This window comes from Papaver somniferum, chromosome 5, assembly GCF_003573695.1.
Source record: "Papaver somniferum cultivar HN1 chromosome 5, ASM357369v1, whole genome shotgun sequence".
Taxonomy (NCBI): domain Eukaryota; kingdom Viridiplantae; phylum Streptophyta; class Magnoliopsida; order Ranunculales; family Papaveraceae; genus Papaver; species Papaver somniferum.
In genome coordinates this window covers 130,946,142-130,955,296 of record NC_039362.1, presented here as the reverse complement: position 1 = coordinate 130,955,296, position 9,155 = coordinate 130,946,142, and positions in this window count along the sequence as shown.

Genomic DNA, 9,155 nt, shown 5'->3' with positions numbered 1-9,155 from the left:
TAAGGTTGCCCCATTGATACGCAGCGTTTCGGTCAGCAAGAAAAAAGTAAAGTTCAAGCATATTGATCTCGAAATATTCAAGGAAAAGCATGAGCTTCAAGCCTTCGAGGTTCGTTTCTATGCCCCTGAGGATGATATTACTTATGAGCTTATCTCAAGGTATGAGTTCGATGAATTTCATTTGTTGACTACGGTTGGAGCGTTCGAAGCTGGTCTTATGCTGCCGTTGTACAAGTCAGGTGATTCCTTCTACTATGATGTGCTTGCTAGTCGTGAAGGCTCTTCCACCAATACTCACAGCCGTTCTGTATCGCAACTATCGGGGAATTATCTCCCTGCACTGAGGGAGTGCTATCTGCGGAGTAAGGGGGAGACGACAATGACTTGTTACGTTCCCAATCCCGCGGAGAAGGAATGGTATACTCCTGAGAATTTCAATAACTCCTTCGGTGATTATGTCAATAGTAGGAACCGTAAGCCGTGGAGTGTTAGCCTTCGGAATCTCGCTGCTCCTCGGGGCGAAATTCGTCTGTTAAATGAGGTCAGCGATGCCAAGCTGAAGTATGTTCCCGGCACGGAAGGGTCTAGTCAGCGGAAACTTTTTCCGGCACGCGAGAGGATCAAGTGCGACCATGAATACGAGTGGCACGCTACCGTTATCGAAGTTGTTGGTCCTTGGGCGTACGGTTGGATTCCTGGTCCACGCGGTTGGCGTCCTACTGAGAGTAGCAGGCCACGTGAATCTCCTCCTGCTCGTTATGGAGATTTCTGTCCCTGGCGTTTAAACTTCTCAGGTATGAATTTTCCTTATGCCCTTGACATCGTTGAGGGAGACGAGGAGGAAGGTTCTGGTGCTATACTTCCACCGAGGAGTGCCTCGACTGCCCAGGTATGCGGTTTCTAGCTGCGCTTTTCCTTCTTTAGAAATTCAACTGTTCGGGGAAAAATAACTCTCTTTGTGGTGTTGGTTCAGGTGTCGAAGAAGAAAAATATTAAGCCGAAGCAGTCTTCTACTATTGTGATGGGTGAGACTGAGGCTCATGAAGAAGTTACCAGTCCGGTGAACGAAGAGTTTGCTGAGGATGAGGAGATTACAGATGGGGAGGAACGTACTGATACTTCCCCTCTCAATGTCTAAAAAGAAGTCCGTGCGGGTCATGATGGTGATGAAGGAAGAAACAACGCCATGGTAGCTGATGGCGGTGTTAATGGTGATATTTCTGTCCCTGCTGGTGATGCCGCGGATACTCTCCCCACCCTTTCTCAAGAGTTTTATTTTGACCGGATGTATTCCACAGGGGAGTTCTTCGACGATGCGCTCGATTTTCCTAAGGACTTCTCTCTACTTTCCCCCAGTGATGATTGGGATGTGCTCGGGGTTGCTGATAACGAAGACGTTGTTGTTCAGGATGGCGGCGCGGAGGAGCATGGTGCGCATGTTGGTGCCGACATTTGTGCTGAAGGGGCCGTATCAGAAAAGGGGAAGTCGGTGATTGATTCGCCTGCCGCGGATCTTCCTCATTCGCCGACATCTGAGGGTGAGGACGACATAATGGATTGGCTCAAGAAAAAGGATCTGCTATTTGTCCCTCATCCCGCCCCGGTTATTACTGGTGAAAAGGATTCTGATGCGTATACCCGTCGTATGATGGAAATGTCTTCCAAGGCGCGGGTATCTGAGGCCTGGGGAAGAGATTTGAGTGTTCCCGAAGCTACCCTTGTGCCTGAGCCTCCTTCTTCCGTTGCGGATATGATGGCCATAGCCGACGGGTATCAATATGGCTTTCCTCAGCAGCGTGTCTTGGAGGTAAATTTTCGTACATATTTCTTCGTGACGATCGAATTCTTCGGTAAAATAATGTTTGTCGTCTTGATGTGTAGATGATGAGGAGTGAGCATTGTAACCACGTGCTGTATCAGTTCTTCAAAGCGAAATCTCTGAAGCTCGAGGCTAAGCTTCGTCACAGAGAAAAGGAATTATCTGCGGCTGAGGTGGAAATTGAAGAGCTGAAGAAAAACCTCAAAGAGAAAGAAAAGCTGGGTGAAGCGGAGGCTGGTCTTCGTTCAGAGCTTGCAGTCGTTCGCGCCGAGTTAGAGCAAACTCGCGGCCAAGTTTCAGATTTCACAGGTTTGGCTCTTTTTCCTCTTTTTCCCTCGCAATGTGTCATAATTCCTTCATTACTTAGGGTGTTCTGTCTGAGTCTCCCCACGCTATCTTCAGTGGGTGGCATCCCCGAGCTGATATAGCTCCGCAATGAAAGGGCACGGCAGAAATCTCGTATCAAAGAGCTTGTTGAGAAAATTAAAAGCGAAGCCAAAAAGTGGGACGCTCGGGCTGAGGTATGGCGCGCAAGGCATGTTCAGATAGTTGATATGCAGAATCTGTATAACCATGACCGTGCTTTATTCAACGGTACACTGTTGTGGACACGTGAGAATTTGCGGGAATCCCGTGAGCGTACTTCCTTGTTGGAGTCTAGGATACAACTTCTGGAAGAGGAATTACAAAAGGCTCGATCTCTCCCTGTTCCAGGAGTTGAGGATAGTGTGCTGTGTCTTGCCAGAGAAAGGGACAATGCCCGTGCCGAAGCCGATGCTCTAAGCAAGGCCCTTGCCGCGTCCCGCGCTGAAGTAGCTCGTCAGGATGAGTCTGAGAGGAATCTTGAAGTGTGTATGTACAGATTGAGCAAGGGGGTATCAGAGATAAACAAAGAGGTCGACCACCTTCGTCACATGGATTCGATGAAGCAGGTAGAATTAGATGCCAGTCAATTTACTCTCACCAACCTTCAACTAGATTATAAGAAATTATCCGCGGAATATGACCATCTTGATGAAGCGCGAGATGCGGTTGTTAATGAGTATGAAGAGGCTTAAGCTTGTGTCGAAGGTATAATTATATTTCAAATCGAGTGTGATTGTGTCTTTACTGTGCTAACTCCCTTGTGTTGTCTTTTTCAGAGCTCGAGGGACAACTCCGCGTTGCAAATGAAAAGCTTAAAGAGGCTCAATCTTCCTTAACGCAGTAGGAAGAACAGACTAATCATTTTAAGAGCTTGGCGGCGTCCCGCGAAGAGGCCGTTGGTGCAGCTTCTAAAGAAGTGAATCATCTGTCTTCATTGTTATCCCAAGCCCAACAGCGGACGACAGTTATTAAGCACAAGGCTCGGTGTCAATTGGCTAAGGAGACAAACAAGATGCTGGAGAAGATTGAGCTTTGCCTTAAGACCGAGCATGGACTTGTGAAAAGCTATCCACGTCGTCCAGTGCCTGCTTCCCTGCCTGGCTCTTCGGGACCCTCGTCTGGTGGGAACGTCCCTTCAACTCTTCGGAGCAATCCTGCTGATGTGGTGGCCTCTTCTAAGTAGAGACCGCAGCATCGTTATCCTTCCGTTGAGATTCCTTGTAAATTTTTGGTGAAAAGAGAATATTTTTGGCGTGTATTCCTTGTAAATTTTGGATGTGTATATTTACAATCCATGGCCTTTTTGTTGCTTTTTGTAACCAACCTTTATGAAATGGATCATTTTTTTGATATACCTGCAATATCAGTTTGTTGTTTTATTTTAGTCATTGTGATGAAAGACTCTAAAAATAAAAGAGGATTTGAAGTGTTTGGGTGCGATACCAAAGGGAGGTACCTTCGTGATCGGCTTGAGACCTGTCACCCCGCTGGCGAACCCTTGGCCAGAGGATTCCCAGACGGTGGGGGCCGAGGAAACGTTCTAGGATATGGGGTTAAAAAATTTACATACACCCATTCCGTCGACCCGTTGCCTTAAGATTGGTTGGGTATCTCTTTCTGCTGGGTGTCTTCCCCCTGGTCTTACACTTATGGACACTGACGGGGGAGCCCTGAGAGATTGTATATTAACTACTTTCCCCAATATTGTCGATAGGTTTAGTTGATATATAGAAAGCTTGTTTGATTGATAGGTTGAGGCCTGCAATTCCTCGTCCAGAGATAGAAACATGTAGAGTGGTCACGCTCCCTTCTTCTTCTGGTACCCTTCACGCAGTTGCAAGGCTGCGTTGCCCCTATGGGAAGTATGGTTTGAGCCACTTAGCATTCCAAGGATGTCGGAGGACTTCGCCTTTCAGATTACGAAGGTAGTAGGAACCGCTTCCCGCAATATCGTGTATTATAAAAGGTCCTCCCCACGTAGGTGCTAACTTTACCCATCTCTTCTCTCGTTGATACTGTGGGATTGTTCTCAACACATACTGCCCCTCTACAAAATTCCGAAGCTTTACCTTTTTGTTGTACTCCCTTGCAAGTCTACGTTGGTAATTTTCCATCTTCTGCAATGCTGCTTCCCTTCTTTCTTCTAGGTCGTCCAATCTCTCTAACATCATGTCTGTTGTGAGATTTTTCTCCCACGCTTCGGTCTTTGTGGTTGGCATGAGTATCTATGTAGGGATGACTGCTTCAGCTCCATAAGTGAGAAGAAACGGGGATTCCCCAGTGGCAGATCTTCGCGTTGTCCTGTATGCCCATAACACATTGTGTAACTGTTCACACCACCGCCCCTTATGTTCGTCTAATTGTTTTTTGAGGATAAGGGCGAGGGTCTTGTTGGTGGCTTCCGCTTGTCCGTTGCTTTGAGGGTATATAGGGGTGGATTTGTTGTTCCTTATTTTGAAAGCATCGAAGAGCATGTCTATGTTTTTCCCCTGTAATTGCTTACCATTATCGGATACGATTTCTGCTGGTATGCCGAACCTGCAGATGATGTTCTGGAATATGAAAGTAAACACATCCACGTCTCTGATCCTATCTAAGGCTTTAGCTTCCACCCATTTATTGAAGTAGTCCGTGGCTACTATCAAAAATCGTCTTTTCCCTGATCCTTCGATGAAAGGCCCGACGATATCTATTCCCCATTTTGCGAATGGCCACGGGCTATCTACAGAATTTAACATTTTTGCTGGCGCGTGTATCTTTTTGGCGAAACGCTGACATTCTTCGCATCGTCGGGACATTCTTGCGGCATCCTGTATCATCGTGGGCCAATAATATCCTTGCGTTTTGGCTTTGTCGGCTAGTGATCTCATACCGCTATGATTCCCTGCGTCCCCATAATGGATGTCATTTAGAATTCGGTGCCCCTCTTTTCGAGATAAGCAACGTAGTAACGGTCCGAGGAAGGATTTCTTGTACAGGACCCCATCCCGAAGATCATATCTTCCTTCTTTGGAGAGTATTTTCCTAGCCTGTTTATGGTACGCGGGTAAACTTCCCTTTTCGAGAAACGCATGGATCACCGTTCTCCAATCATCTTCGTTGCTGAAGTCTTCGTCTTGATTTGCTCTTGACAGGATATCTTCTTCGTCGAAATCGTCATGGATGTCCTCTCCTACCTGGTCTTCGGTATTTTCTTCCACTGTATCTTGATTGGTAGCGAAGGAGAATTGAGGTGTAATCGAAGGCTCGTATACCCTTGTTATTTTAATAGCTTCGATGCTTTCTTCCTTCAGCATGGATGATATATATGCCAGGGCATCTGCGTGCCTGAGATCCCTTCTGCATAAGTGCCGGAACTTGATGTTCGGAATTTGTGACGCCAATGTTTGGACCAAGGCCCTGTAAGCTGAGAGGGTGTCATCGTACACGTTGTACTCGAGCCCTATTTTCCGTATGACAAGCTGTGAATCACTTGTTAGTCTTACGTCGGCTACTCCCATCTCTATTATTATTCGGAGGGCATGTACGACTGCCTCGTATTCGACGATGTTGTTGGTATGCTCTTTGAATTCTAACCTGAGTGCCTGTACAATCCTTTCTCCGGTTGGGGTGGTGATGACAATGCCCATTCCTGCTCCTTCCTTATTTTTGGAACCGTCGACGAAGACTTCCCATTGTATTTGACTCGAGGGTTCGAGGATATCCATTGGATCCTTGCTTTCTTCCTCGGCTTCTGGTATTCCCTTAATCTCATCGTCGTTGTCTAGGGGAAGGTATGCTAAGAAATCCGCCAAAACTTGGGATTTTCGAGAATGTTGAATTTCATGAATGATGTTGAATTGGTCCAGGTGGGTGTTCCACTTGGCTATTCTGCCCACTTTTTCCGCGCTTTTGAGGACTGCTTCCAGTGGTGCTTTGCATGGGACCCGGACGAAGTGAGTTAGGAAGTAGGTTCTCAGCTTTTGAGTAGCCCATACCAATGCTAGGATAAGCTGTTCGATCTTTGTGTAGTTCCTTTCCGCAGAATTGAGGGTCTTACTGACGTAATATATAGGTTGTTCTATCTTCGTATTGGTTTTGACCAACACTGCGCTGACTGCGACTTCGGTTGCTGCTATGTATAATGCCAAAACCTCATCAGGATCCGGCTTCTGCAGGATCGGAATCGAAGCTAGGTGTTCTTTGATTTTTTGGAAGGCTTCTTCGCATTCTGCGGTCCATTCAAACTTGCTCCCTTTTTTGAGAATATTGAAGAAATGTCTGCATTTGTCCGAAGATTGTGCAATAAATCTGCCCAAGGCTGCTATGGACCCATTGAGCTTCTGAACTTCTTTTAAATTCTTTGGGGATGGCATTTCTACTATGGCCTGAATCTTCACTGGGTCTACCTCGATGCCCCTTTTTGTTACCAAATACCCAAGGAATTTCCCTGAGGTGACACCGAAAGTACATTTCTCTGGATTTACTTTCATGCGGTGTTTCCTCATTGCTTCGAAGATGTCTCTCATATCCTTGTGGTGATCTTTCCGCAGCTTGCTTTTGACGAGCATATCGTCAACGTAGACTTCTAAGGTGCTTCCGATCTATGGCCTGAAAATAGCATCGACCATTCTTTGGTATGTTGCCCCTGCGTTTCGAAGTCCGAAAGGCATTCTAGTGTAGCAATAAAGACCATGTGGTGTGTAGAACGCTGTGTGTGGCTGATCCTCTTCTGCCAGGGACACTTGGTTGTAACCAGAATGTCCATCCATGAATGATAGTTCTTCGTATCCTTCTACTGCTTCTACCAGCTGGTCGATGCTTGGCAATGGATAGCTATCCTTTGGACATGCTTTGTTGAGGTTAGTGAAATCGATGCATATCCTAACTCCCCCCATTTTTCTTAGGAACGATGACCATATTGGAGATCCACGTAGGGTATTTGACCTCCTTGATGAAACCTGCGTCTAGTAGTTTTCGAAGTTCTTTTTCCACTGCCTTATGATATTCTGGCGCGACTTTTCTTATTTTCTGTCTGAAAGGTGGCGTGCCTGGTTTGATGCGCAGCTCATGTTGGATTATTTTTGGGTCAATCCCAGGCATATCTCCTAATTTCCAGGCGAATACATCTGCGTATTATTTAAGTAACTTGGTCAGGGAATCTTCTCTCTTTTCGTCCATTATGGTCCCTACTTTGATCATCTTCGGGTTTTCCTCCGTTCCTATGTTGATTTCTTTTACGGGCTCTACTGGCGTGAAAACCGGCTTCGGATCCCCGAGGATTGGGGCGTTCTTTAATTGCTACTTGGTATGTTTATGTCCAGCGTTGGCTGCTGAAGTACTTCTCTCTGTGTTCCGGACATTATCATCTTTGGTCAAATCCCTTCCTGTAGTTTCCTTGAGGAACTGGTCTATAGCCTTTTCTTTCGCAGCTTCTTTATTTTTAAGTCTTCGGGTTTTGTGTTGCTTTTCTTGTTCGTTGTTGATGCGATCCTGAGTGTCTTGGCACTCTCTTGCAGAGACCCGATCTCCCTTGATTTCCATTACTCCCTCAGGTGTAGGGAATCTGAGATATTGGTAGTACGTTGCCGCCACCCCCTTGAGTTTATGTAACCATTTTCGTCCAATGATGGCATTGTAGGGGGACGGGGCGTCCACTACGCTGAACCGTGTTTCTACTTTCATAGGTCCAGCGTCAACCTGCAACACGATGTCTCCCAAGGGCTTCGTGGGTGCTCCATTAAATCCGTAGATGGTGTAATAAGAGGTCATTAGCTGTTCTTCATGGAGCTTCATTCGTTTGAATGCATCATAGAATAGAACGTTCACTGAGCTCCCCCCGTCTATGAGGATCTTTTTAAGGTTACATCCAGCCACGGGTAGTGTGAGGACCAAGGGGTCGTTATGGTCTTCCATATCTTCGTCGATATCTTCAGCATCGAAGATAATAGGTGAGTCCATCCACTCTTCATGTTCGTCCACCTCTATCCCATCAATCTTATACAATTCGCATCGGTCCTCGAACTGCTTCCGTAACCTCTTTCCTATCTGTGCTGTAAGTGAGGGCCCTGCGGTTTCAGAACATGAGATGGTGTTGATTGTGCGGTTCCCTTCTGGAAGTTGGACTGGCTTGGTTCGTTTAGATCTATCCTCTGCGACATCCTTTCGTATGTAATGTTTGAGCTCGCCCGCATCAATCAATTTCTGGATCATTATTTTGAGGTTTTTACACTTTTTGGTCTGGTGCCCGTTGAAACAGTGGTATTCACAGTAATCTTTGGATTTCTCGGTTCTTGGGGGTTGTTTTCCCTTAGACCATGGCCATTCCAGATTTTCCCTTCCTTTGACCTCTCGCAGGATCCGAGCATAGCTAGCATTGAGCTTTGTGTAAACTTGATCTTCGAACTTCCGATCGTCTTTTCGCCTTTCGTCCCTTCGTTCTTTCCTATCTTCGTGGGGTCGTTCCACCGAGCAATTCCTTTTGGTTCCAGTGGTTCGTTCTGCGGAATTTGTACGGTGAGTTCTCTGTGGGTACGCCCTCGGGTTTTCACGCTGGATCTCTTCAAGACGATCGTGTTTTTCAATAATTATTCGAAGATCCCCCTCTGTCTTGGGCACGCTTCCATGAATCTCAACAAAGAGTGGACTCATTCGGTCTAATCCCCACTTGTAGCAGTTGATACTTACCACCGGGTCCACACTTCCTATGGCTTGGCAGACCTTGTGCCATATGTTGGTGTATTCCCTCGTGGTTTCCTTATAGCCGATTGCCAGTGAAAAGAGCTTATCCATTCCAGTATTAACAGCCTTGTTGTACATGTAAGTTCTTAAGAATTTTTCTGCGAGTTGGTCGTAGGAGTGGATGGAGTTTGGCGGCAGATTATCAAACCAAGACAATGTCGATCCCTTCAGACTCGATGGGAAGTATCTACAGAGTATTGCGTCGTTCTGGCTCCATCTAGCCAGTACACGGTTATAATACCGAATGTGT